At 33.1% G+C, this 25,894-nt stretch overlaps 2 long non-coding RNA genes across 2 annotated transcripts in view; one reads left to right on the top strand and one right to left on the bottom strand.

Annotated features, from left to right (window-relative positions):
• Positions 1-8,015, top strand: part of LOC141580099 (uncharacterized) — a 355,445-nt gene extending 347,430 nt beyond the window's left edge. Inside the window, exons 4-5 of the long non-coding RNA XR_012512136.1 lie at positions 4,514-4,561; positions 7,127-8,015. This is a non-coding gene — a long non-coding RNA (uncharacterized LOC141580099). The remainder of the gene's footprint in view (positions 1-4,513; positions 4,562-7,126) is intronic.
• Positions 1-25,894, bottom strand: part of LOC141580098 (uncharacterized) — a 99,112-nt gene that overhangs the window by 24,639 nt on the left and 48,579 nt on the right. The window contains exon 3 of the long non-coding RNA XR_012512135.1: positions 7,074-7,167. This is a non-coding gene — a long non-coding RNA (uncharacterized LOC141580098). The remainder of the gene's footprint in view (positions 1-7,073; positions 7,168-25,894) is intronic.

Here is a 25,894-nt window from a genome sequence, read left to right as displayed (position 1 = left end):
AAGAATTTCCACCTTTTCTACATTTCCAAAGCATATTTATCTACATAAAAATAGTAAAAATTTATAGTTATCTGGGTTTAATAGTAGAAAAACAAAGACAAATTAATACATTACTACAGGTAGACATCATCCAATTTAACAAATAGAAAAGTTCTTGGATTTGAGACAAGAACTTTTTGAAGTAAAGGTAAAGACTCAAACTGTTTAAATACTGTAAGTTACTTTGCCAAAATGCATTAACCTCCCTTTGTTACTTTGGAATCTGTGTGTCTGCTGCAGGTACCACTACAGAGTGGTTGATAGGTACAGTCTGTGATCTACACTGACACATTCTGCAGCAGCAGTCAAGAGTAAGTTATTTCAATCTGTGCTAGTGTGGCTGGAAAATTTACCTTCACACAGCTGCAATTCCATTTCACTCTGTCATGATACACTACACTGTGCCTGCTTCTTCATGAGCCAGAGCAGCATTACAATGTGGTGACCAAAATTTCTCCCTCTCAAACATAATTGCTAAAGCCAAATGTCAAAAGGAAGAGGAAAAACTACAAAAAAACAAAACAAAACAAAACAAAATCTTCTTAATGAAAATACCAAAATAATCGAGGGATGCAAAAACAAATATATAAATATTATATTTTCATTTTAATTTTAGTAACTTCTGTGCTTCATCAAATGCCTGAAAAATGATGAAACAGATTATCTTTTACAATTTTTGACGTTTAAGTTCAGGGGTACAAGTTCAGATTTGTTACCTCGGTAAACTTGTGTTATGGAGTTTGTCAAACAGAGTTTTACCCAGGTATTAAGCCTAGTACCCATTAGTTATTTTTCCTGATCCTCTCCCTCCTCCAACCCTCCGATCTCTGAAATGTCCTAGTGTTTGTTGTTTCCCTTAATGTGTGCCTGTGTTTTCACCATTTAGCTCCCATTTACAAGTGAGAACATGTGGCATTTGATTTTTTTTCCTATGTAAATTTGCTACGGATAATAGCCTCCAGCTCCATCCACGTCCCTGCCAAAGACATGATCTCCAAGAAATACAGGATTAGGTGAAGAGACCAAATCTATGACTGATTGGTGTGTCTGAAAGAAATCAGGAGAATCGAACCAATTTGGAAAATGTATTTCAGGATATCATTCATGAGAATGTCCCCAACCTAGCTGGACAGGTCAACATTCAAATTCAGGAAATGCAGAGAATCCCAGTAAGATACTTCATGAGAAGATCATCACTAAGATACAATCGTCACATTCCCCAAGGTAAAAATGAAAAAAAAAAAAAAAAAAAAAAAACTTAAAGGCACTTACAAAGGGGAGCTCATCAGACTTCACTTTTTTTTTTTTTTTTTTTGGTTTTGTTTATTTGTGAAGTTAAAAATGAGCAATAAAAAGTAAAAACTGCCATACAATTTTTTTTTGTTGTTCTCATTTTCAGTTTCACTCTCCTCTTGAACAGAGGAAAAGACAACAGACCAGTCCTGTTTTTGTTTGTTTGTTTGTTTGTTTTGTGAGACAACAGAGTCTTGCTTTGTCACCTAGACTGGAGTACAGTGGCATAATCTCAGCTCACTGCAACCTCTGTTTCCTGGATTCAAAAGATACTTGTATCTTAGCCTCCTGAGTAGCTGGGATTATAGGTGCCTGCCACCATGCCCAGCTAAGTTTTTGTATTTTTAGTAGAGACAGGGATTCACCGTGTTGGCCAGGCTGGTCTTGAACTCCTGACCTCAGGTGATCTGCCTGCTTTGGCCTCCCAGAGTGTTTGGTTTATAGGTGTGAACCAAGGCATAGCTTTTTAAAAGATACCTTAATACAAGAAATTAATCTATACCGATATAAAGTAAAAATTAACAGTCCCTTGGTTATTTAAAAATCATTTATGACAGAGAATCTTCTTTGTTTAAAATCAGTGTTCTTAAGTGACTTTGATATAGATTTTATAAAATTTTATTTCATTTTTGTTTTTAGAGATGGGTCACACTCTGTCGCCCAGGCTTTAGTGTGGTGGTGTGATCATAGCTCGCTTTAGCCTCAAACTCCTATGCTTATATTATCCTTCCTCCTGCCTCAGCCTTCTGAGTAGTTTAGATTACTGGTGTGGGTCAACATGTCCTGCTAATTAAAAAAAAAAAAAATTGTAGAGATGGTGTTTCACTTTGTTGCCTAGTTCTGGTTTTGAACTCCTGGCCTCATGTGATCATCCTGCCTCAGCCTTCAAATTCCAATCCTCCTGCTGGGATTACAGGTGTGAGCCAACAGGCTGGGCCTGATTTTGTAAGTAATTGATAATGGGGCCTTGTATCACTAGAGTATGGGAATGGGATTCAATGAGTATGTGAATAATGTGAAACTATGTGAAAAGTTTTGTAGATATGGGTAGTTTTACATTTATTGGAAGATATTTAGGGGCATTTATCAGTTTCTCAAAAGGGAATGTGACTTTCGGAAATTAGGAACCAGTACTCTAATTTGTATATTGTAGTAATATAACAAACGTTTATGTAAACATGGAAATACAAATATGTCTACTAAATTAATGCCACTCATCAACTTGATGGGGTACTATTTCCCTTTTAGCTTGAGCTAACAGTGCAACCAGTAAAGCCATCCCACTGATTTGGATAGAAAGACTGTTACAGGAAACCAAAGTAAAGTTACAAGAACATTTCTTGTAGAAAAGACACTTATACTGATCTTATTAGCAGATTATTACAAATAAGCTTCCAAGCTGAGGCAGTTAATATTTATGATGCCAAAATGAGGAAATCTGTGGCAGAGAATAATTATAGCCTGAATATATATAATGTTTTTAAATTTAAGAAGTCAAAAGTCTGTGAAATCAATAGATAAAGCACCCAAGCATGGACCAGGTATCAGTATTTTTATAAAACCCATTGGTATATATAAGGTGAAGCAAAATTTGAGAAAAGCCATTCTAAGAGGAAAAAAAAAAAAAAAAAAAAAAAAAAAAAAAAAAAAAAACTTCATTATCTAGGTCTAAGGAAGCCTTACCATTACTCTCACCCTGGCTAAACTTTAGGCAGCCTTCTTTCTGACTCAGGGTCTGACCTCCTTTTCCTCAGACTGTTTACTTTAGAAAAGCTTGTAAATCTTTTCTACTCCTTTTGAGGTATAAATCTTTTTAAAAGCTTCTTGACAGTTTTACAACCAAACAGTGGCTCCACTAGTAGGTCATTCTCAAGGACCTACTAGTGGAGCCATTTCTTTGAAACTTTAAAATGTAAATGCTGACGGAGATCTCACTTTGATCTTCCAGTCTCTATTAGAGAGTAGGACTCTAAGGTAGATCCCTTGTTCCCAAGTGTGAAAACTACATTCTGTCATGGAGATAAGAGACAGCTTACTCTGTTGGGTAAGGCCTAAGATCTTCCTGACCCAGCCCTTAACATCTGTTCTTCTTTTTGTTTAGTGGATTTTCATTTCTCCCTACTATTGCACAGCCTTGAATAAAGTCTTCCCTGCTTGCTTAACTTTGGTGCAATTTTTGCTTTGATTACTGTAATAATGGGGATTAGACAATGAAACTACTGTTTCCATACTAATTTACTTATCCTTTGCATAAAGCAGATAGTAAGACCTACTTGCCCTGTATGTTCTCAATCATAGAGCATGTGAGAATCACCTGGGTCACCTAAAAAGAACTCTGATGATTAGACATTTCCCAAAGTGATTCTGATTTCCTTTGTTAGTGGGTGGATCTCATGGTGGATAGTTTTATAGTTCCCCAGTTGATCATAATGTCTACCTTGGATTGCAAAACAATAATTTTGTACTGATGCATTAGTAAGAATGTCACAGAAGAGGAAGAAGAAAGGATTCAGGAAAAACAATTTGAAATGCAAACCTGAAATTGTGTTGACCATTAAATAATTTTCTTTTGGATAGTGTTATTATTGGATTGTATTTGTTACTAAAGATTAGTTTTATAATTATGTTTTTACTAAGTGATGTAAGTACCACTGTAGCAAAGTCAATTTCTTTTTATATGAGTAACAGTCTAAGTAATTGAGAAGTACAGCAAGAAATTACCATTTATATTTACGATGTTAAGACCCTAATTGTCTATATAAGAGACTGCGCTTTTCTGAGGGGTTTGTTGATTACTTAGAGATATAAAGATTATCTTTTCTTCCTTTAGATATTAGTTAATAAGGTTTTCTACAAATCATTCACAGAAACATTTACTTCTATTGATAATTTTCAAATGATGTAAGAAAATTATACTTTACTAAAATGTAAAGTATAACCAGAATTAATTCTGGATTAAACCAGAATTTCTTAACAGTGACACTATTGAAATTTTAGGCCAGCAACTTCTACATTGTGGCAGGGGTGGTTGTGCATTGCAGGGTGTTCAGCTGCATCCCTGGATTCTACCCACTCCGCTTTTTTTTTTTTTTCACAAGATGAAATGTGATTATAGAGAGTCATTTCTATGGAGAAGACATTATGCTAGCATTTTCACATAGATTATTTCATTTCATTTTAGGAACTACTCCATGAAACAGGCATGATTATCACCTTCATTGTTTTACAGGTAAGAAAACTAAAGTTTACAGTAAATTGCTTATCTATAGTTGCATATGTAGTAAGAGGGGCTAGAGGGTACGAATTTGATATTATTTTGAGCTCTTCAGTTGGTAACCACTGTTTTCCTTTAGAGTTAGTTCCTGGTTTTCCATGATAGTAAGTCGTTCTTGGACTTTTGTTCAGGCACCAACATTGTTCTACATACTTGAATTCTTCACAAATAGCACTGACCTTTCTATTAACTCTAAAGTGTAGTTTATAGTCTAACAAACTATAAAAGTAAGAAGTGTTAATGAACGCATTTAAACAAAGAATAATATTACTTACATATCTGAATAAATGTAAGAAAGGCAATAACTTAGCAAACAGAAAGTTCAATCAGATTTGCTCAGGCAGGGGTCTTATGGTATTTTAATAAGGAATGATGTTCATTCCATGGCTAAAGTGGCAGAACACAAAATGTAATGGAATTGTAGAAATTCAGAACACGTTTCCCTAATTTCAAGAGTTGTGAACTTCTGCATTATCCATGAATCAGAGAAAAATAAGGCATTCCAAACTATAAAAAAGTGCCTCTCTTGATTAGCTATGTTATCATACTGTGGCTCTGTTCCTGTTCATATTTGCATTTGTCCAGAGTTATCCTTTCGAAGGAAATCAAAAAATTTCACACCAGAATATACTTATTTAACATTGCTATTCAGAAGGCTTATAAACAGAAGGAGCCCTGCAAAGCTGTCTTTTTGGGGGAGACTTGCATCTGTACCAAATGTGCATTGATTGGGCCAGGTTTTCTCTGAAGCCTTCCCTCACAGGACAACCCTAACAAAGATTAACTGAGAGTCAGACAGCTTTCAAGATCTCCAAGAAACATTTACCGCTTCTTTTCAGGGCTGCAACCTGTGGGATTCCACCTACGTAACAAAACCAGTTTTGCTAGTCAGGTCTCCTCTTCTCCACTCCCATAACCTGTTTTGTCAGAGACAAGCCCCATTCTTTCTGTAATCTCAGTATGGCACATGTGCTTTGGGGGTAATCACTTTGTGGTTCTTCCAGATGTGCACGTTAACACATTTGTATGCCTTTTCTGTAATCAATCAGTCTTTTGTGAGTTGACTCTAAAGCAAAATTTCAGAGGACAAAGGGAAGTGTTTCTCTTTTAAATTTTAAATTTATTTTATTATATATTATTATATTATAGTATTCTAATATAATATATAATACATAATACATAATATATAATATAACATAATTTATCAATATAATTAATATTAATATAATATATGAATATAACAGAAATATATTAATTAATATACATATATTAATATAAATATATTAATTAATATAAATATATTAATATATGATATAATAAAGTATATAATATATAATATAGTATTATATTATAATATAGTATTATATAGTATTATAATTATATTATTATAATATAATATATTATAATATAATATATTATAATTGCATTATATTATAATATATTATAATTAATATTATATTATAATATTATATTGTATTATATAATTATATTATATTATATTGTATTATATAATATATTATATTATTATTTATTATTTTAAATTTATTCAAATTTATTTTAAATTTTAAATTTATTTCCATTGAATGAAGCAGGAGCAGCCACAAACAAACCTCTCAAACACCGAACTAGGAAGGAAGTGGTGATTTCTTCGGCCGCGAGCTGTGCAGACATGTACATCTTAACAACTGAACTCCCCGACTAGAAAACCATTGCCCCTCATAAAGGCTTACAATTCTAGAAATTACAGGGGAAAGGGTCTTGATCCATGAAGCAGGTGTGGGGTATGTGACTTAGGTGGGGGTCTGATCATGTTTAAGTAAAAACAATGCCTGCCATCTATAGGAGTGCCATTAAGGGTGGTGCCCAGTCTGCCAGCTTTTACCTCTCCTATTGAAATGCAATGTAGAAGGCTAGGGGGAAGTGGTCTTAGAATCTTGAGAGGATTAAAGGTCTACTTCCTCATGACTATATGCTTATATTTTAGCAATGCTACTACAAAGCAATAAAAATATGAAATGTTGAATGTATGGCTTAAGAGATCTACAGTAAATGATTATGTAAAGTTTTGCTGTGATTCTGACTACTGTGTGCGTCTGTGTTTATCAAAAAAACATTTTAATTCTTAAAGCAGTGTGAGTTTGATCTAGAATTGTTTCTGAGGCTGAGCTTGAGTCTTAATTTTCTGAATTTAGTTACAAGAATAAAAGGTAGCTGGAGTGGCTGGGGGTTCAGGAGAATGCCTCATAGTCTTTGCTGACTCACACAGTAACACCCAATAAACAAGAACCTAAGAAAACACCATTTCCTTCATATGCAGTTTCAGACTATTGCACCTCACCTTTGTTACTCAGTGTTTGCTATTATTTTTAGCTCTTTGGAGCTTTTTAGAAATGCAGAAACCTAGGTTCCATTCCAAACATGTCAATCAAAATTTGTTTTTAACTGTGTCTTTGGGGATGAGACTTACCATTTCCTATGCCCACCAGAATACAACTCATAAGCCCTTCTTTCCTTATCTAGAGATTCTGGCTTTCCCACTGGAAGGAGTGAAGATCCTGCAGCTGAAACGACATCATGAAAAGGCCTTCATTCAGGCAGAGTCGGTTTTCTTGTGAGGTCTCTATTTAATAACTTCCACTTTTGTACATTTCAATTTCTGTGTGTGAACACTGTTTAAGTAAGAGAGACAACAACTAAAAACAACAATGAAAACTTACGCAGTTATAGCCACAGCAATATATAGATCTTGACAAAAGTAGCAGTTCCATTGTGCAGGCAGCGATAAATGTGAAACCATAAATTCTGGAAACAGTCGTGATAGTAAACAGATAGAAACAAGAGTGGTTCACAGATAAGGATATGAAGCATACACTCTGTATTTTACCAAAAATTATGTTCATATATTTTGTGGACTAGAGAGCCTTTTTAAAGAAAAAAATTTATAGCTAAATGCCTTCTAGAATTCTCTAAATTGTCAATGTAGTATTTTATTTAAAACATGGCACTATAACATATTTCATCTATCATTTGATAAAATATCTATAACAAAGAAAAAAAGGAATGTATCTCCTTTAATATTTTCTACATAATATACTCTTTCTAATCTCTACAGATCTATGCTAAATTTAAAAACCTATATATGCATGGCTATCATGTTTTTCAAATGAGATTTGTAATTTATTGCTTCATATTGTCTTTATTAAGTCTCTTCTAGAACAATAGAAGTTGAAAGATAAATGCTCAGCATACTTGCTTATTTCCCACATATAACTGTAGTATATTAGCATATTTATGTCTACTAAAAGATACTGAAAAGACTAGAAGATAACATCAAAGAATCCATTTAATTCATTTCATTAAAGTCATTTTTGATGTCTTAATTAAGGTTATGGTTTCTCTAGCCCAGTGGATTTGAAGTTGACTAAGTGTGGAAATACCAGTATAAGTTATTTTACTTTTAATAAGCTACAGTTTTAGCAAGGTAAAATTTGATAAATTTTTAAATAAAATGTATTTTTACTTGTTACCAATAAATTATACTACTAATATAGTACATAGGCTTTAACTTTATCCATGTCACTGCATTATCAGTTTTTACTTATCATGAATTAGTAGGTACATTTTTTATTTCTAAGGTTTATGATACTATGTGTACATAAATCATTTTTAACACATTATATTAGTTTGCTAATTATCCTGAGGCCATCAACTTTGTAAAACAATTAAAAATTAAGAACTTCAAAAGTTCTTTATAAAACTTTTTTACTGTATAGAACTTAAAAGTTCTTTATAGTAAACTGACATGTATTTGTAGAATACATTGAGGAGTCAAAGAACATTTTCAAAAATAATGAAGGTTCCAAAATTTTTATTACTCTTCTTGCCTCTGAAAAATATTAAAGAATAGAGGGTTAATAAAAGAGAGACTAAAGGGAAGGAAGAGTTAAAGTACCAAAAAGAAATAAGGCAGGTGGGAGTCTGATGACTGATGAGGAGAACAAGAAATAATAGTGGGAGACTTTAACACTCCATTGTCAATATTATTAGACAGATCAACAAGACAGAAAATTAACAAGGATATCCAGGACACGAACTCAAATCTACCAAGCAAACCTAGTAGACATCTACAGAACTCTCCACCCGAATCCACAGAATATACATTCTTCTCAGCACAACATCCCACCTACTCTAAAATTGACCACACAATTGGAAGTAAATCACTCCTCAGCAAATGCAAAAGAATGGAAATCCTAACAACAGTCTCTCAGACCACAGTGCAATCAAGTAAGAACTCAGCATTCAGAAACTAACTCAGAACCGCACAGCTCTTGAATGTTGACTGGATAAACAATGAAATGAAGGCAGAAATAAAGTTGTTCTTCAAAACCACTGAGAACAAAGACACAACATACCAGAATCTCTGAGAAACATTTAAAGCAGTGTCTAGAGGAAAATATATAGCAATAAATGCCCATATGAGAAGCAAGGAATGATCTAAAATCGACACCCTATTGTCAAAATTGAAAGAGTTAGAGGAGCAAGATCGAAAAAAACTCAAAACCTAGCAGAAGACAAGAAATAACTAAGATCAGAGCAGAACTGTAATAAATCCAGGAGCTGGTTTTTTGAAAAGATCAACAAAATAGATGACTAGCCAGATTAATAAAGAAAAGAGAGAAGAATCAAATAGACGCAACAAAAAAAAAACATAAAGGGGCTATCACCATGGATTCCACAGAAATACAAACTACAATCAGAGATTACTACAAACAACTCTATGCACGTAAACCTGTAAACCTGGAAAAAATGGATAAATTCCTAGACACTTGCATCCTCTCAAGCCTTAACCAGGAAGTAGTCAAAACCCTGAAGAGAACAACAACAAGATCTGAAGTTGAGGCAGCAATTAAGAGCCTACCCACCAAAAAAAACCCCAGGTCCAGATGGGTTCACAACCGATTTCTACCAGACATACAAAGAGGAGCTGGTACAACTCCTTCTGAAACTATTCCAAACAATCCAAAAAGAGGGAATCCTTCCAAAATCATTATATGAGACTAATATCATCCTGATACCAAAACGCAGCAGAGACTCAGCAAGAAAAGAAAACTTCAGGCCAATATCCATGATGAACATAGATAAAAAAAATCTTCAATAAAATACTGGCAAGCCAATTGCAACAGCACATCAAAAAGGTTATCCATCATGATCAAGTAGGCTTCATCCTGGGGATGCAAGACTGGACAGGGAAAATGTAGCACATATACACCATGGAATACTATGTAGCCATAAAAAATGATGAGTTCATGTCCTTTTTAGAGAAATGGATGAACCTGGAAACCATCATTCCCAGCAAACTGACACAAGAACAGAAAATCAAGCACCTCATGTTTTCAGTCATAGGCAGGTGTTGAACAATGAGAACACATGGGCACAGGGAAGGGAGCATCACACGTGAATCTGTGGGAGGATTCTAGGGGAGTTGTTGGGGAGGGATAACATGGGGAGAAATGATAGATATAGGTGATGGGGAGGAGGGCAGCAAACCACATTGCCATCTATGTACCTATGCAACAATCTTGCATGTTCTTCACATGTACCCCAAAACCTAACTGCAATAAAATATATAAAAGCATGGTCTCTGAATCTCCAACACTGAAGAATGGTGTCCTTAATAAATGTGAAACCATAACATATGTGAAAACCTTAATAAATGTGAAACCTGACCACTGTAAGACTTAACTAAATACTGAACCCACTCTTATCACTGTTGCCCTGCAGAAATCCTAGATCTGTTTGGAAGTAGCATATAGTAAAAGAAAAAGGCAACAAAATTGACCTGTACTCAGCACTAAGTAAACTATACTTCCAGAAAATCAGTAAAACAAATCCAAGTCCCGATTGATGCATTTCTGTCAGATACTTGCAGAAAAGAAATCAGCAGTACAGCTTTCTCTTATAGGGGTACACATTTCTGGAGTCTGTTACATTTTGTGGAGCATATTCTATACTATCTCTCTTCTTCTGGGGTTAAACAACTTCATACCAATATGTTAGTGCTTTTGTACTAATGAAGAAAAGAAACATTGCTCTTTTTGTTCTTTGACTATAGCGTTGGTTGTAGAAATTCTCATTCCAAACCCCACTGCAATTTCTCATTTAAAATTTGTCTAAAGTAAATGTGTTATATAATCTAATTATTCTTACTAAGTATGAGAAATACTTTTGATACAAAATGGGATAATTAATAATTTATGTGAATAGCCAAAGACATGCATTTATTTTTTATAGTGGAAAGTTCATCTTCACCATAGAACTGAGACAGACCAGTTCTCTTTGTAAAGTAGAGATGAAGAGATCCAGATTAAACTTTGGTATACTTCCCTAACCTCACCTAAATATGGGGATAGCAACCAGTATTTGAGGATTCTTCTGAAGGGTAAATAAAACATATATATATATATATATATATATATATATATATATATATATATATATTATGTTTAGAAGTGTCCTAACGTATATTTGGTGCTAAATAGTTACTGCCTGTCTTTCTTACTTTAAAAATGGCAGGAAAAACATCAATAAAATAAAATTCAACTGGAAAACCTAGAGAAAATAAGTTTCTATACAAATACAACTTACCAAGATTGATTCAGAAATAAATCTGAACTGATCAGTAGCAACTAGAAGGATTTAATCTGTAACAAAATGTCTTCCAACAAAGGTAAGGCCAGGAATGGATGGCATCATTGTTGAATTCTACCAAACATATAAAGAAGAACTAATAGCAATTATCCTAAAACTTTTTCAAAAATTTTAAGAGGAGGAAATTACTCCGAATTTATTCAACAAAGCCAGCATTATCCTATTATCAAAACCAAACAAAGACAAAAGAACAACAAGAAAGTCAAACTAAAAGCCAATATCCCTGATAACATAGACACAACTATCCTTAACAAAATACCAGGAAACTGAATCCAACAGAACATCAAAAAGATAAAACATCATGATCAAGTGAGATATAAAGATAGTTTAAAATATACAAACCAATAAATACATCCCAACAACAGAATGAAGGAGAAAATTCATGATTATCTCAATAGATGCAGAAAAATAATCTGAAAAAATTTAAGAGCCTATCATGATAAAAACTCTTAACAAACTAGGCATAGAAGGGACTTTCCCCAACATCATAAAGGCCATATATGACACAATCAGAGCTAACATCATCCTAAACGGGGAAATGCTGAAAGCCTTTCCTTTAGGAACTAGAACAAGATGAGAATGACCACTTTATCACCATTTGTATTCAAACTAGTGCTGACAGTTCCTGCCATGGTAATTAGACGAAAATAAATAAATAAATAAAAATAATAAAATAATTTTAAAAAAGGAAAGGAGGAATTCAGGTTGTTCCTTTAAAGACTCCACCCAAAACCTCTTAGATCTGATAAAGAAATTTCCTGTCATTTCAGGATACAAAATCAACATATAAAAATCAGGAGTTTTCTATAAGCCAATTGATATGGTTTGGCTGTGTCCCCACCCAATTCTTATCTTGAATTGTAGTTCTCATAATCCCCACATGTTGTGGAAGGGACATGATGAGCGGCAATTAAATAATGGGAGATATTTCCCTTAAGCTATTCCCATGATAGTAAGTTCTCACAAGATTTTATGGCTTTTGTGCTGGGCGGGTGGATCATGAGGTCAACAGATGGAGACCAGCTTGGCTAACATGGTGAAACCTCGGCTCTACTAAAAATACAAAAAATCATCTGGGCTTGGTGGTGCGTGCCTATAGTCCCAGCTACTCGGGAGGCTGAGGCAGGAGAATTACTTGAAACCTGAAAACGGAAGTTGTAGTGAGCCTAGATCACGCCACTGCTCTCCAGCCTGGCCATGGAGCAAGACTCAAAATAAATAAATAAATAAATAAAAAGATTTTATGGCTTTTAAGGGGCTTCCCCTTTCACATGGTTCTCATTCTTCTCTCTCCTGCTGTCATGTGAAGAGGGACATGTTTGCTGCTTCTTCCACCATAATTTTAAGTATTTTGAGGCCTCCCCAGCCCTGCAGAAATGTTAGTCAATTAAACCTCTTTTCTTTATGAATTACCCAGTCTTAGGCAGTTCTTTGTAGTAGCATGAGTACTGAATAATACACAAATAAGGAAATAACTGAGAAAGAAAACTGGCAATCTAATTTATAGTAGCTACAGAAAGTTAAAGTATTTTGGAACACATTTAACCAAGGAGGTGGAAGACCTCTAAAAGGAAAAATACAAAACACTGATGAAAGAAATTACAGAGAACACAAAGAAATGGAAAGATATCTCATGCCCACGGATCCAAAGATTTAATATTATTGTAATGACCATATAATCCAAATCAGTCTACAGATTTAATGCAAACAGTATCAATATATCTGTCATTTTCACTGAAATAGAAAAGTACATTATAAAATATGTATGGAATTTAGAAAGAGCCTGAATAGCCAAAGCAATTCACCCTACTTGACTGCAAAAATATATTACAAAGCTATTTAACCAAAATAGCATGGTGTTGATATAAAACCAGACATATAGACCGATTTAACAAAATAGTGAACCCAGAAATAAATCCATGTATTCAAAATCAACTGATTTTCATCAAATACACCAAGAACATACATTGGAAAAAAAAAACACCCTCTAAAATAAATGCTATTGGAAAAACTCAATATTCATAAGCAAAAGAATACATTTAGACCACTTATCTCTCACAATACATAGAAAGTAACTCAAAATCAACTAAAGATATAAATTTAAGACCTGAAACTATGAAATTCCTAAAAGATAACAAAGAAGAAAAACTCCAGGACATTGTTTCTAGGCAAAGATTGTATGGCTAAGAACTCAAGGGCACAGTCAGCAAAACTAAAACCTGTTAGACTATATTAAACTAAAAATTTTCTGCACAGCAATGGAAACATTGACAGAAAAAAGACATAATCTGTTGAATGTGAGAAAATATTTTCACACTATTTATCCAACAAAGAACTAACATCCAGAATATACAAATACAAATAGCAACAAAAAAGCAAATAACCCATTAAAAAGTGGTCCAAAACCATGAATTAGACATTTCTCAAAAGAACAGTTGTCAATCAGTATGTTTTTAAAAGTTCCACGTAACTTATCAGAGAAATACAAATTAAAACCACACTGTAGTATCATCTTACTCCACTTAACATGGTTATTATTTTAAAAATTTAAAAACAACCAAAAAACAAAAGATGCTGGTGACGATGCAAAGAAAAGGAAAGCTCTTAAACTCTGTTGGTGAGAATGTAAATTAGTACAGACATTATGAGAAACAGCATGGCAGTTTTTCAAAACACACAAAAAAACTGAACGACCACATGATATAGCACTTCTGCTACTAGCTATCTGTTCAAAGGAGAGGAAATCAGTATGTCAAAGAAATATCTGCACTCCAGTTTATTGCAGCAGTGTTTACAATAGCCAAGATATGGCATTGACCTAAGTGTGTTTCAACACATAAATGGATAAAGACTATATAGTATATATACCCATTGAAATACTGCTTGTTCATAAAAAATGAAATTCTGTCATTTGTAACAATATGTGTGGAACTAGAGCCCATGATGTTAAGTGAAATAAGCCAGGTACAGAATGAGGAATATTACATTTTTTCCTTATATGTGAGAGCTAAGAAAGTTGATTTCATGGATGTAGAGAGCAGAATGATAGTTAACAGAGGCTGGAGAGTGTATGGTGTCAGGGGTGGTGATAAAGAGCTACTGGTTAATGGCACAAGCATACAGTTGGATAAAAGAAGTAAGTTTTAGTGTTTGATAGTAGAGTGACTAAAGTTAAAAATAATGTGTTATATATTTCAAAAGAGCTAGGAGGGAGGGCTTGAAATGTTCCCAACACATGGAAATCATAACTTAAGCACCTTAAATACGTTACATATGCTGACTCAATCATTACACATTCTATGCATGTATTGAAATATTACATGTATCCTCCCTTCACCAAAAGAGAAAGATAAATAGAAGAAAAAGAATTCAGCATAGTATTGTGGTACCCACACAAGAAACAATTCTTTATATAAAATAGTTTTCTGCCTCACATATTCTTTTCTAAAGGTATATATTTCACTCTTGCATTGGTTTCAAAGAGGAATTTTTCAGGAATTCTTGGTCTTAAAGGAAAATACACTTTCCCACTGAGAAATATAAAAGTGCATTAAGTAGCACAACTGTCTTTTAAAATTTCTGAGGTTAAAAAGCCAAGGTTGGTAAACATTTGAACTACAAGTCTGTTACTTGGAAGCTAGATTTTTACAGCTTCTCTAATGAGCCTTAAAAATAAGATTTTTTCAACCTACAACACTCTCACCTTTTAAATTAAAACCTGTGGTAAAGCAATTTTTACAGATGCATTGCTTTTAATAATCATAAATACATTAAACTCTTCAGAAATGTGCATGTACATTTAATGTGCCATTTCTCAAAGCAAAATATATTAATCATTTAAGGAAGACTGTTATAAAGAGAAGTTCACAACTAATTAAATTATGTTAAGTTATACAAATAAAGTTTTCATAAAAATTTAGCCAAATATTAACATAATATCCCTACATTACCTAACATTCTGTAGGGAACATTACTAATTTAAAATGTTCCTATTTGCTCAATGAAAGTCTTAAATTAAATATGTATTTCATTTCTATAGGAGTTTAATGTAAGCCACATACTCTTCTGAGAGTAGCATATTTTAGTACCATATTATCTCTCATACTAGTCATTGCAATGACTAGAAAATTCAGGCCCAAAGGTATCTATCAAAAGTAATTTTATATTTCACAGCAAAAAAAAACACACACACACACAAAAGAAAAAACTATCTTTTAGGTATGTTTATAATTCTTTTTAAAAAACCTATTTTCTAACTTTTAAAATTGTATCCTTGATATAGTCAGAAAATGTGATTCAAAACCAGTGATTAACAGTGTCTCCCCAGTGACAAATAAAAGAGAACCAATGAAAGATAGGAAATAAAGGGGCTTATGCTATAAACATGAATTTCAGACTTCCACTATGATGACTCCACAGAATACATTTAATTCAACCCCTCAGCTCCAGTTGAAGATAAAAATAGGAACTAGAAAAAATAAACAGGTTCAGAACATAACAAATAAAATAAAACTACAAAATTGTCAGTGAGATTGAATCAGGAAATCACTGGGTTCTTAGCTTAAAAAAAAAAAAAAAAAAAAAAAAAAAAGGAAATAGATACCAGTGTTTCAGTTCATTCAAGGTAAGAGTTTAAAGGGATTTGACAATAGGTCTCTGATTCATTATTTGGAGTCAGATGCTGAGGATGGACCTCCTTATGTGTGAATAGATAGAAATTAAAATAAACAAGTAGGAGCAAATCATCAAAACTACTATTTCCAACCATCATCATCAAGGTAGACTTAGAAAAGCAGGAAGACACAGATAAAGCCATTTAACCTGAAACTATATGCTATATGAAGCAACTCAGAGTATTTTACCTGAATCTTTGATATCCTTGACTTAACCATGTCACAGGAGTCCAAAAATACAATTTTAAAGCCTGTTTCTGACTGGAGAGTCTTGGAAGCCAGCAAAGGGCATCACAAAGTGTTAAATAAGGAGGAGTAAATGCAAAGAAATTAGAAGTGAGGAAACAATCCTCTAAACATGTCTCTTTGCCAAAATTTTGAGATTCAGGAAAACTGCTCACAAAGTCAATATAATCAATAACCAGAAGATGAATACATTCTAGAAAAATAGCTTTGAGGGAATATGTGATAAAGTCTTCAAAATATATGTCAAAATTTCTTAATGAGATAAGTAAAGGGCTATCATCCCTTTATAAAAGACTGTACAGTAGACAAGACAAAATAAAACTAGAAAAGTAAGATATATAAGAACATCAATTAGAAATATTGGGGAAAATATCACAACCAAAACATCAAGTTAATTAAACTAACTCCATACTAAACACAAAGACATAGTGACTGGTAAAAATTTACTTGGGAAATCACCCAGAATGTCCTTGTGAATTAATCCCAGGTTCAGCCATGGTTTGTGGGACTCCTTATTTAAAGAATAAAGGTAAGCATTTTTCGCTTCTCCTCAGAAGCCATTCAAACAAGAATAGAGTGGTGTAAAATATTTAATGTTCAAAGCACAAAATTTCCCTACCAATCTAGAATTCTGCATCTTGCAATATTATCCTTGAAAAGGGAAGGATAAATAGTTTATCAGACAAATAAAAATTGAAGGAATCTGGTACCAGTAGACCCACCACACAAGAAATGTTAAAACTAGTTCTTTAGAGAGAAGGAAAATAATCTAGGTCAGAAGCTTGGCTGTGATAAAGAAAGGAAGAACATTAGAGAGGGAATAGTTACAGGTAAAATAAAAACTTTTTAAAAACTTTTCGTTATATATAAGTAAAATGAGTAACAGCAATGATACAAGAAATGGGAGTGAGGAATTATGATTATTTTGTCATTATAATGTATTCTTGTATGCATGAAGTGGTATAGTATTATTCAAAAATGTAGTTGTTACTTGTGTATATATATATATATATATATTGCAAATTCTAGGGCTACTACTTAAACTATAGAAAAAAATAACTGCAGCCGGGCGCGGTGGCTCAAGCCTGTAATCCCAGCACTTTGGGAGGCCGAGGCGGGTGGATCACGAGGTCAAGAGATCGAGACCATCCTGGTCAACATGGTGAAACCCCGTCTCTACTAAAAATACAAAAAATTAGCTGGGCGTGGTGGCGCGTGCCTGTAATTCCAGCTACTCAGGAGGCTGAGGCAGGAGAATTGCCTGAACCCAGGAGGCGGAGGTTGCGGTGAGCCGAGATCGCGCCATTGCACTCCAGCCTGGGTAACAAGAGCGAAACTCCGTCTCAAAAAAAAAAAAAAAAAAAAAAAAAAAGGAAAAAAAATAACTGCAACTTATAAGCTAAGAAAGGAGAGAAAATGTAACCATATAAAATGCTTAATTAAAACCACAAAAGGCAGGAAAAGAGTAGAATCAAAAATAGAGACAAAGAACAAGGAAAAGAAAACTTTTAAAGTAGCAAATATGGTAAATATTAATCCAACTATATTCATAGTCATTTAGAATATTAATAATCTAAATGCACCAATTAAAAGATTGATTTTTCAGAATGGATAAAAAACTAAGTAACAAATATACGTTGTCTAGAAGAAAACTACTTTAAGTATAAAGACACATAATGACACATATAAATGGCAAGTAAATAGATGGAATAGAAAAATATGCCATACTAACACTATTCCAAAGAAAGTGGGATAGCTATATTGTTTTTGACAGAGCAGATTTCAAAGCCAGGAAAGATATTAGGGATAAACAGGGGCACTATGCAACAATAAAAGGATATTTTATGAAAAATAAAAATTTTTAATATATATCCATCTGACAATAGAGCATCAAACTATGTAAACAATAGAACAGAAAGAGAAATGTGTTAATCCAATATCATAGTTGGAAACTTCAAATCCTTCTATCAGAAAGACAGATCTAGGAGGCAGAAAATTAGTAAGGACATAGTTGAACTTAGTAACATCATCCATCATCAGGATATAATGAAAATCTGTAATCTATTTCATCCAATAAAGCAGAATATACTTTCTTCACTGGCTCACATGGAGCATTAACCTAAACATTTATATTTGGCTATAAAACACATCTTAACAACTTAATAGAAATCATACAATATTGATTTTCAGACCACAATGAGATTGAACTAGAAATCATTATCAGAAAGACTGGAAAATTCCAAAATGTGTAAAAATGAAACAATGTGTCCATAAATGAAATATGAGTTAAACAAGAAATCTCAGAAGAAAAGTAAAAATATTTTGAACTTAATAAAAATGAAAACAAAACTTATCTATATTTGTGGGATGCAGTCAAACCAGTGCTTAGAGGGACATTTATAGCATTAAGTATATTAGAAAAGAAGAAAGATCTAAAGCAGGAATCTGCAATTTCACCTTTAGGAGACTAGCAGAAGAGAAAATGAGACCTAAAGTAAGCAGAATAAAGAAAATGATTTAAAAAAATTTGCATCAACGATATTGAAAATCGAAAAGCAATAGAGAAAATCAACATTAAAAGCTAGTTATTTGAAAAATTGATAAAATTAATCTCTTGGCAAAGCTATGAAAAAGAGAGAACACAAATTATTAATACTGGAAACAAAAAAAGAACATCATTGCAGATCCCATAAACCTTAAAATAATGACATAATTCTATGACAGATAAATTATTATAACAATTACTCTGACAGAGAAAGCAAGGAAGGGTGCAGTTAGGACAAGAGCAGCAGCCAGAAACATGTACTAGGCAAAATGAGTCTTATAGGAGATAGCCAGTTTATCCCTTGAAACTTTATGAAATGTCTTGCATGCATTGCTGAAATAGGCCTATTTTTCTTTCTATAGTGCTAACACTGAGAGAGCAAGCCAGGAGGAAAATAGAATAATTCAGCAGGAGTTTGAATCTGGACTCTGCCACCTTCTGCAGTGCAACTTTAATCCAAACTTATTTAAATTGCAGTTATATAATCTGTGGAATGTGGTTATTAGATAATTTATAGAAATGATAGGATCAAATTAGAAAGAGACTGATTTTACAAAAGCATAGCCCCAAACTTGGTGGCATATAGGAAACTTCTCTGGATAAGCATGAATATTTGTCAGAATTATTCTTCACAACTTTTCCCATCTGAATCTAACATCAAAATTTGTAAACAGTGAAGTCATATTCAATTTGTGTATTATTTCTAACAGTCCCAATGCAACCATATGGTTTTCTTTTATTCCTTGTCCCAATGTTGCCTACACATATTGTGCTAAATACAAAGCAGTGATGTAAGTTTAAAAATGGGGAGTATTTGGTGTATAATAAAAAACTACTAATTACTTTTTAGAAAAAGTTTAGACAATTAGCCAAGGATAAGCATAAACATTTAACTGTTCTGCAATGTGTTAATATTTTGTACTTTTAATAGCAACATTGCTCACATTTCTCTGTTGATAAAGTCACCTAAGACTAACTTAAAATGGGCCTATGAAAATCCATCACCTTTTATTAAGATCTTCTCTTTTATAGTTATTTAATATATTTTCTTAATTATACAACAAGAATCTTCAATCCTTCCATTCTAAAGGGATTCAAAAGTGGTGAACTGTTCACAGATTGGCTCAGGCCTCTTGGGAAACATCATTCATTAGTTCAAGAACAGAAGATACGTAATACATAAGTCATCTCTAACTTCAAGAGGATGTCTTCGAAAAAAACTGTTTTCATTGGTTTTTATCACTTAAAGACATTTTCTACTGCTAAGAGAGATATAAATAATTTTGTGTTAACTTTATATAAAATTTGTTAAATATATTTAAAAATACTCCAAGAATGAATTTTGATGAAATGCTGCAGATGTGGTATTAATAGTGAATGATTAAATGCATGTATTAACAAAATATCTGTAAGACATGATATTGCAAATAAAAAATCAGAAATCCTTAATGATAAGCATAGAACAGTATAATTTATAGAAAATATTTTTAAGAACCCACATGTAGCAGCACAAAAACACTGTACCTAGAAATGCACATTATTGTCCAACTTTGAATCACCATCATTTTGTATTTCATACCCTGAGTAGATTGCAAAATGAAATAAAAAATGACATTACACTTGAAGTACTTTAGCTCTGGATACCATTATGAAACTGCCTAAACATAAAACCCCAAAACAAGAATATTTATTACAGATTTAAGTGATCATCACTTCTCTTTTCAAACTGTACAATGAAATGTCCTGTAAGAAGAAGCAAATCCTAAATGCTGGACTATTCTAGCTGATTAGCAAATAATCATGCCCTGGCATTTTGCCAATTTCACAAGTGTTCCGTTGTTAATGTATTTTATATATGATGTGCAGATTACTTAGAGGTACTCTTATTATCCTTTCCTTTCAAACAGGCCTTGGGATACTTGCTATGACAACAATACATATTTAATAAATGCAGGATAAAGTCTTTTGAACATCTAACCAGGTTAAAAAACTCAGCCAAAAAATTAGTACTCAACAGTATTTGGGAAATTTGACTCCAAAAGAGAGTCTGAAAAGATCAAGTCAAACAAATGGGATCCAAATGGCGAGTTAGAATAGCAGACACAGAGAAACAACTTTTGGACCGTGAGCGGTTCAACACAGCTTAATATTTACATGGGATTCTAGAAATTAATTGGCTAACTAAAGCAAACTAGAGCTGGGGGTAGAAATGACCAATTTAGTAACTTAAGCACTGCTTTTTGGCAATCGAATGCAACTTTTTGGTGACTTTCTTCAGGAGAAAACTAAAAACATATTATGGACTTGAAGCACAAAAGGTATGTAGATTGGATATACACAAACATTGCATATGGCAAGAGTACTCATCAAAATATTTCTAGATTTTCACTAATTTTTGTTCATTGAAATATTGCAAAGATACAAAAATTGGGAAGAATTTATTTTGTTAACAAATTGCTCTTAAAATTTAATTTGAACTTCATTTCCATTCAAATTTACTATTTTTACCATTGAAAGTATAGAAAAGTATACTGTTATAATTTGATATTATGCAATTTTCAATGAAAACAACTTGATACAATCAATTCAATCACCCTAGCTGATAATGGGTCTATAGTACATATAAATATTTTTCCAAACTTTTGTGAATTTCCTTTTTCTAGCCTCTGCAAGAACATTTGTAGGTGTACCAAAAAGCATTAAGCCACAGCACATCCCTGATAAATTTCACTAGTCCATCCTCTCTAAAATAAATGAAATTCAGGCTCCATTTATTCACATGAAGCAACACTACAACCTGCTTTGAGTAATTTTTAGGTGTTAGGTCAATTAGAGAGCTCAGGAAGACTGATTACATAAGTAGATGTTACTAATTATAAAACCTTCCAATGATAATTAAAAATCTATTATTTTTAATGACAAAGTGTTAAAATGAGTCAGTTATCTCAGCAACTTGAGTATTTTAGATAAATTCTCTCATTATACTTTCCATTCCCAATCTAAAATGACTAAAAATAATCTTGTAGAAAGGTCATATGTTGTGTTTGCAAATGAAAAATGAAGTAATCAATCAAATATATGAGTCATTTAATGCCCTGGTTCTTAAACTCCGTTTGAAATATTCAGATACATAGGATATTTAAAATGTATATATATATATATATATATATATATATATATATATATATATAAGCTTTAAATTTCATTTTCTGTATATACATGCAAATTTCTATTTGTTAATTTGATTCATATAAGTCAATATAGATTTGGCTTAATCATGAAGCCTATGCCTGCATTTACTTTTTACTTATCTGTAATTTCTCTCAGCCAGTCCCCAGGCAACAGCTTCTTTATGTGGATAAAGTCCTTTAAAACTGTATAATTTAAAAATTTTAAAAATGATTCAGCAATAACAAAACAGAATCAATGCTTGTATAAGCAGATATTCTATGAGACTGACAGAAAGGCAACCTTGACTCTGCCAAAGAAAAATTGCACAGAACCAACATAAATGTTTAGATAGGAAAGACTTTATTCAAGACTACTGCAATAGGAGAGAAAGATTAAATTCACATCCTTTGAAACAAAGGGCAAGAGAGTTTTAAGCATTGGGGTGAGCTAGTGGAAATATACTGGAGGATACTGGAGGAAGGTTGATTAGTATAATTAGGCATTCTGTGCTTGCTGATTAGCATTTATTGAAGTTAGGCTTCTACCCTCCCACAGACACCATGGTGACAGGTTTCCTGTATTTCCTCATAATTTTATTTCAAAGAGATGCTCTGAGTTATTTGAGAAAGACATTTCTTTTCTTTCTTTTCTTATTTTTTTCTTTTAGAGACAGGGTCTCGCTATGTTGCCCAGGCTGGAGTGCAGTGGCTATTCACAGTCGTGATCCCACTACTGATCAGCACTGGAGTTTTGACCTGCTCTGTTTCTGACCTGGGCTGGTTCACCCCTCCTTAGGCAACTTGGTGGTCCCCCGCTCCCGGGAGGTCACCATATTGATGCTGAACTTAGTGTGGACACCCAATCGGCATAGTGCACTACAGCCCAGAACTCCTGGACTCAAGAGATCCTCCAGCCTCAGCCTCCCGAATAGCTGGGACTACAGAGAAAGACATCTCTATGTTGTCAAAATGGCAAGAAGATTTATAGCTCAAAGAAGCAGGGAAACAATATAAGGCTGTAATTTTTCTAAATTAAATGCTCTAGAAAACGAGGTCAAGAATCTATAGCCAGGAAATAATCTGTTTAAAGGTTAGTTAAGCTAAAGAGAATAGCAAGGCTTTCTCTGTCAACTCTGAATATTTCATAACCGTTTGGGACTTAATATTTGAGTTTCTCTCTAACAAAAGAAGAGAGCAAATTTCTTCCCTGGATGTGAACCAGCAAATTTCTGGCTAATTTACAAGCTTTATGTATAAGTTTTATATATTTTTTGACAATCACGTAAGTGTAGAGAGCCAGAGTAGCCCACCGAACCCCTCTGAGGGGATCAGCAGCAAGGCTGTTGTGAACTTTGGGTGAACTCCAGAGAAGTGAAACCTTAATAGGAGGATGTGTATGATTTGGGGTGGAGCAGACAGGCCTAGAAAGAGATAACCAGCTTTCACTGACCTTGCTGCAAGATAGTTTCTTAGCTAAAGTATGTTAACTGAAATGTGAGAATAATATTCACAGGCTGCTCTAAGTAACTGCACTCTTCCTTTGCTATGTGCTTTGTGAACATATAAAATAAAGTACTCTGAGACAGGTCGGGGCTGGAGAGACTGATATCCTTCACCTCCCGGACTGCCTGGCCTAGCTTTTCTCAATGTGTATGTTTGTGTCTTTATCCCCAACCATTCCCTCTTAGGTCTTTGAACCCTTGTGCAGCGTGGGATGCAGCATGCACCAGACATAAGCATACAGGATTTCTGGTAGAAGAAAGCCAACCTAATAAATTAACTACTATTTCAGAATGAATAATGAGGCAAAAAATTAACCAGAAAACATACATATACCCAGCGAGGGCTTTTTCCTCTCTGTTTTCCATTGTTCCCAAGATTGGTACACATTATAAAAAAATATATTAGCATTTTCAGAAATAAATAGCAAATGGATCTTAACCTCTATAATTCTTTTCCTATCCATAAAGGTAAAGTGCATAAAATAATCAAATTTTAAAATAACTTTCAGTGGAGAACCTAGGTAGAAATATTGTTGGCACAAATTAAGGTTAGTTTTCTACTTTTAATATGTTTAATGTCTTTGTAATTGTTCAGTTCAGAAGTTCACTTAGGATGAAATCTTTATAATGGACTATGAATGATCTTGTTTCTCAAATGTATAATATATGTAAGTAGGGTCTTTAATTGAGTGGCTTAATATCTTTAATATTTTTGGATATTACCATGAAGAAATATTCAAAATAAAAATAAGCTCTGCAAAAAGCACTGTGACCCCTTCCTTGGTGGATAGTCACACATGAATCAATTTGATAATTAAAAATCAATTTGAAAGCCACAAATCAGAACACTTTTCCCTTAAATCAGGTCTATTCCCATTCTTTCACACCAATTTGTCCATTGATGTAAAATATACTACTTAAATACAGCATCAGGAAATTATTTCTGATATACGTTTATTCAAGCACAGCAAGAAAATATGATGCATATCCTGTAACTGCCTCTTGTGAAGGAAGGTCAGATGGAGAAATAAATACAAAGTTGTTTGAAAAGAAGAAAAACTACAGAAAAAAAAAAAAGGCTAGCAATATTTCGTTAGATGCTTCATATAAAAACTAGGAGTTTGCCAAAAGAAATTGATGCTTTGAAAACTCATAGCTATGTTTAAGTTTAGTTTTGTTGCCAAAGTTATTTGATAAATTATGGTGAAGCTAGATGTTTAGATTTATGTCAAAATTTTTTTTTTTTGCTATTGTGAAAACTGAAAATAAAGAAAGTGAAATATACATTAGTGCTCATAAGGGAACAGAATTATATTGGCCAAAATAAACAAGTTTTATTTTACACAACTTTTCTACATTAAATATTTTAAATCAGCATTTTAGCTACTTTTAGTCTTTTCAATGAGAAAGTTATAGCCAAGTTTGTGATTCAGGTATGATTAAGTATTGTCATCATAATGAAAAAAATAAGTCTTTTGAACAATTCTTTAGGTGGTCCCTTTTAAGGGAAAGTTTATCCAGATAAAGACACATAGAAGATGACCAACACCAAATTGGAATGATTTAACACTTGGTGACTAAACTTGATGTCACCTTTCTCACTAGATCATCTGACAAAATGAGATAAAAATGTTTTATTCAAATTACTGCATCAGTGCAATTCAAAAATCTTTTCTAAAATATCCAAGACAGACTAGAGTTGTAGTCCTAGCTCTAACACAGCTTCCTCAAGCATCTTTATAAAAACTATTAAGAAAGAATTCATAAAGGTATTTCCTTGAAGCTAAATCTGGTGAATCTAGACTGGAAATATAGTTGAAACAATGTTTTCCTAACTACTGAGTATTAGAATCACCTGAGAAATTTTTTAAAATTCCCTATACAATGGTTACACTCAATATCAATTAAATCAGAATGTCTAGGAGTGGAAGTGAGTCTTTTTTTTTTTTTTTTTTTTTTTTTTAGAAAGATGCCCAAGTGGATTAAATAGGGAATAAAGGATAGGAACAAACAAGTTAAAGCATACCTTGCCTGGCATCAGGAAAAAGTAATGAAACTACTAAACATCAATAAAAGACTGTATTTGGATGGCATAACCACTACATTTTTTGCAGCATTAAAGTATAAGCTGAGTGACTCTTAGAACGAACTAAGTTCCATCTAAGAGCTTTGATGAAATCAGTAAGATGGATTGAAAGTTCACTTTAACTTTGAGTTGTTGACAATTTATTTCATTTTGTCAATTTTTAGGCTAAAAACAGTCCCTAAAGGCTGCTTCATACTGGTTATGCTAAATTCCATTCAGAGTCTCCTTCAATCTCCTTTTATGGGTAAAATGAGTCAATAATAGCATGTTGAACCATATATCATTTTGCTATGATTTTTGTCTTGTTACATAAACTTTTCTTTAATAATGTAGTAAATCTAATGCGAGATTTGACAAG

The sequence above is a fragment of the Saimiri boliviensis genome, chromosome 10, assembly GCF_048565385.1.
Source record: "Saimiri boliviensis isolate mSaiBol1 chromosome 10, mSaiBol1.pri, whole genome shotgun sequence".
Taxonomy (NCBI): Eukaryota; Metazoa; Chordata; class Mammalia; order Primates; family Cebidae; genus Saimiri; species Saimiri boliviensis.
The sequence above is the reverse complement of the archived record's forward strand: the minus strand, read 5'-3'. Positions and strand labels throughout refer to the sequence as shown.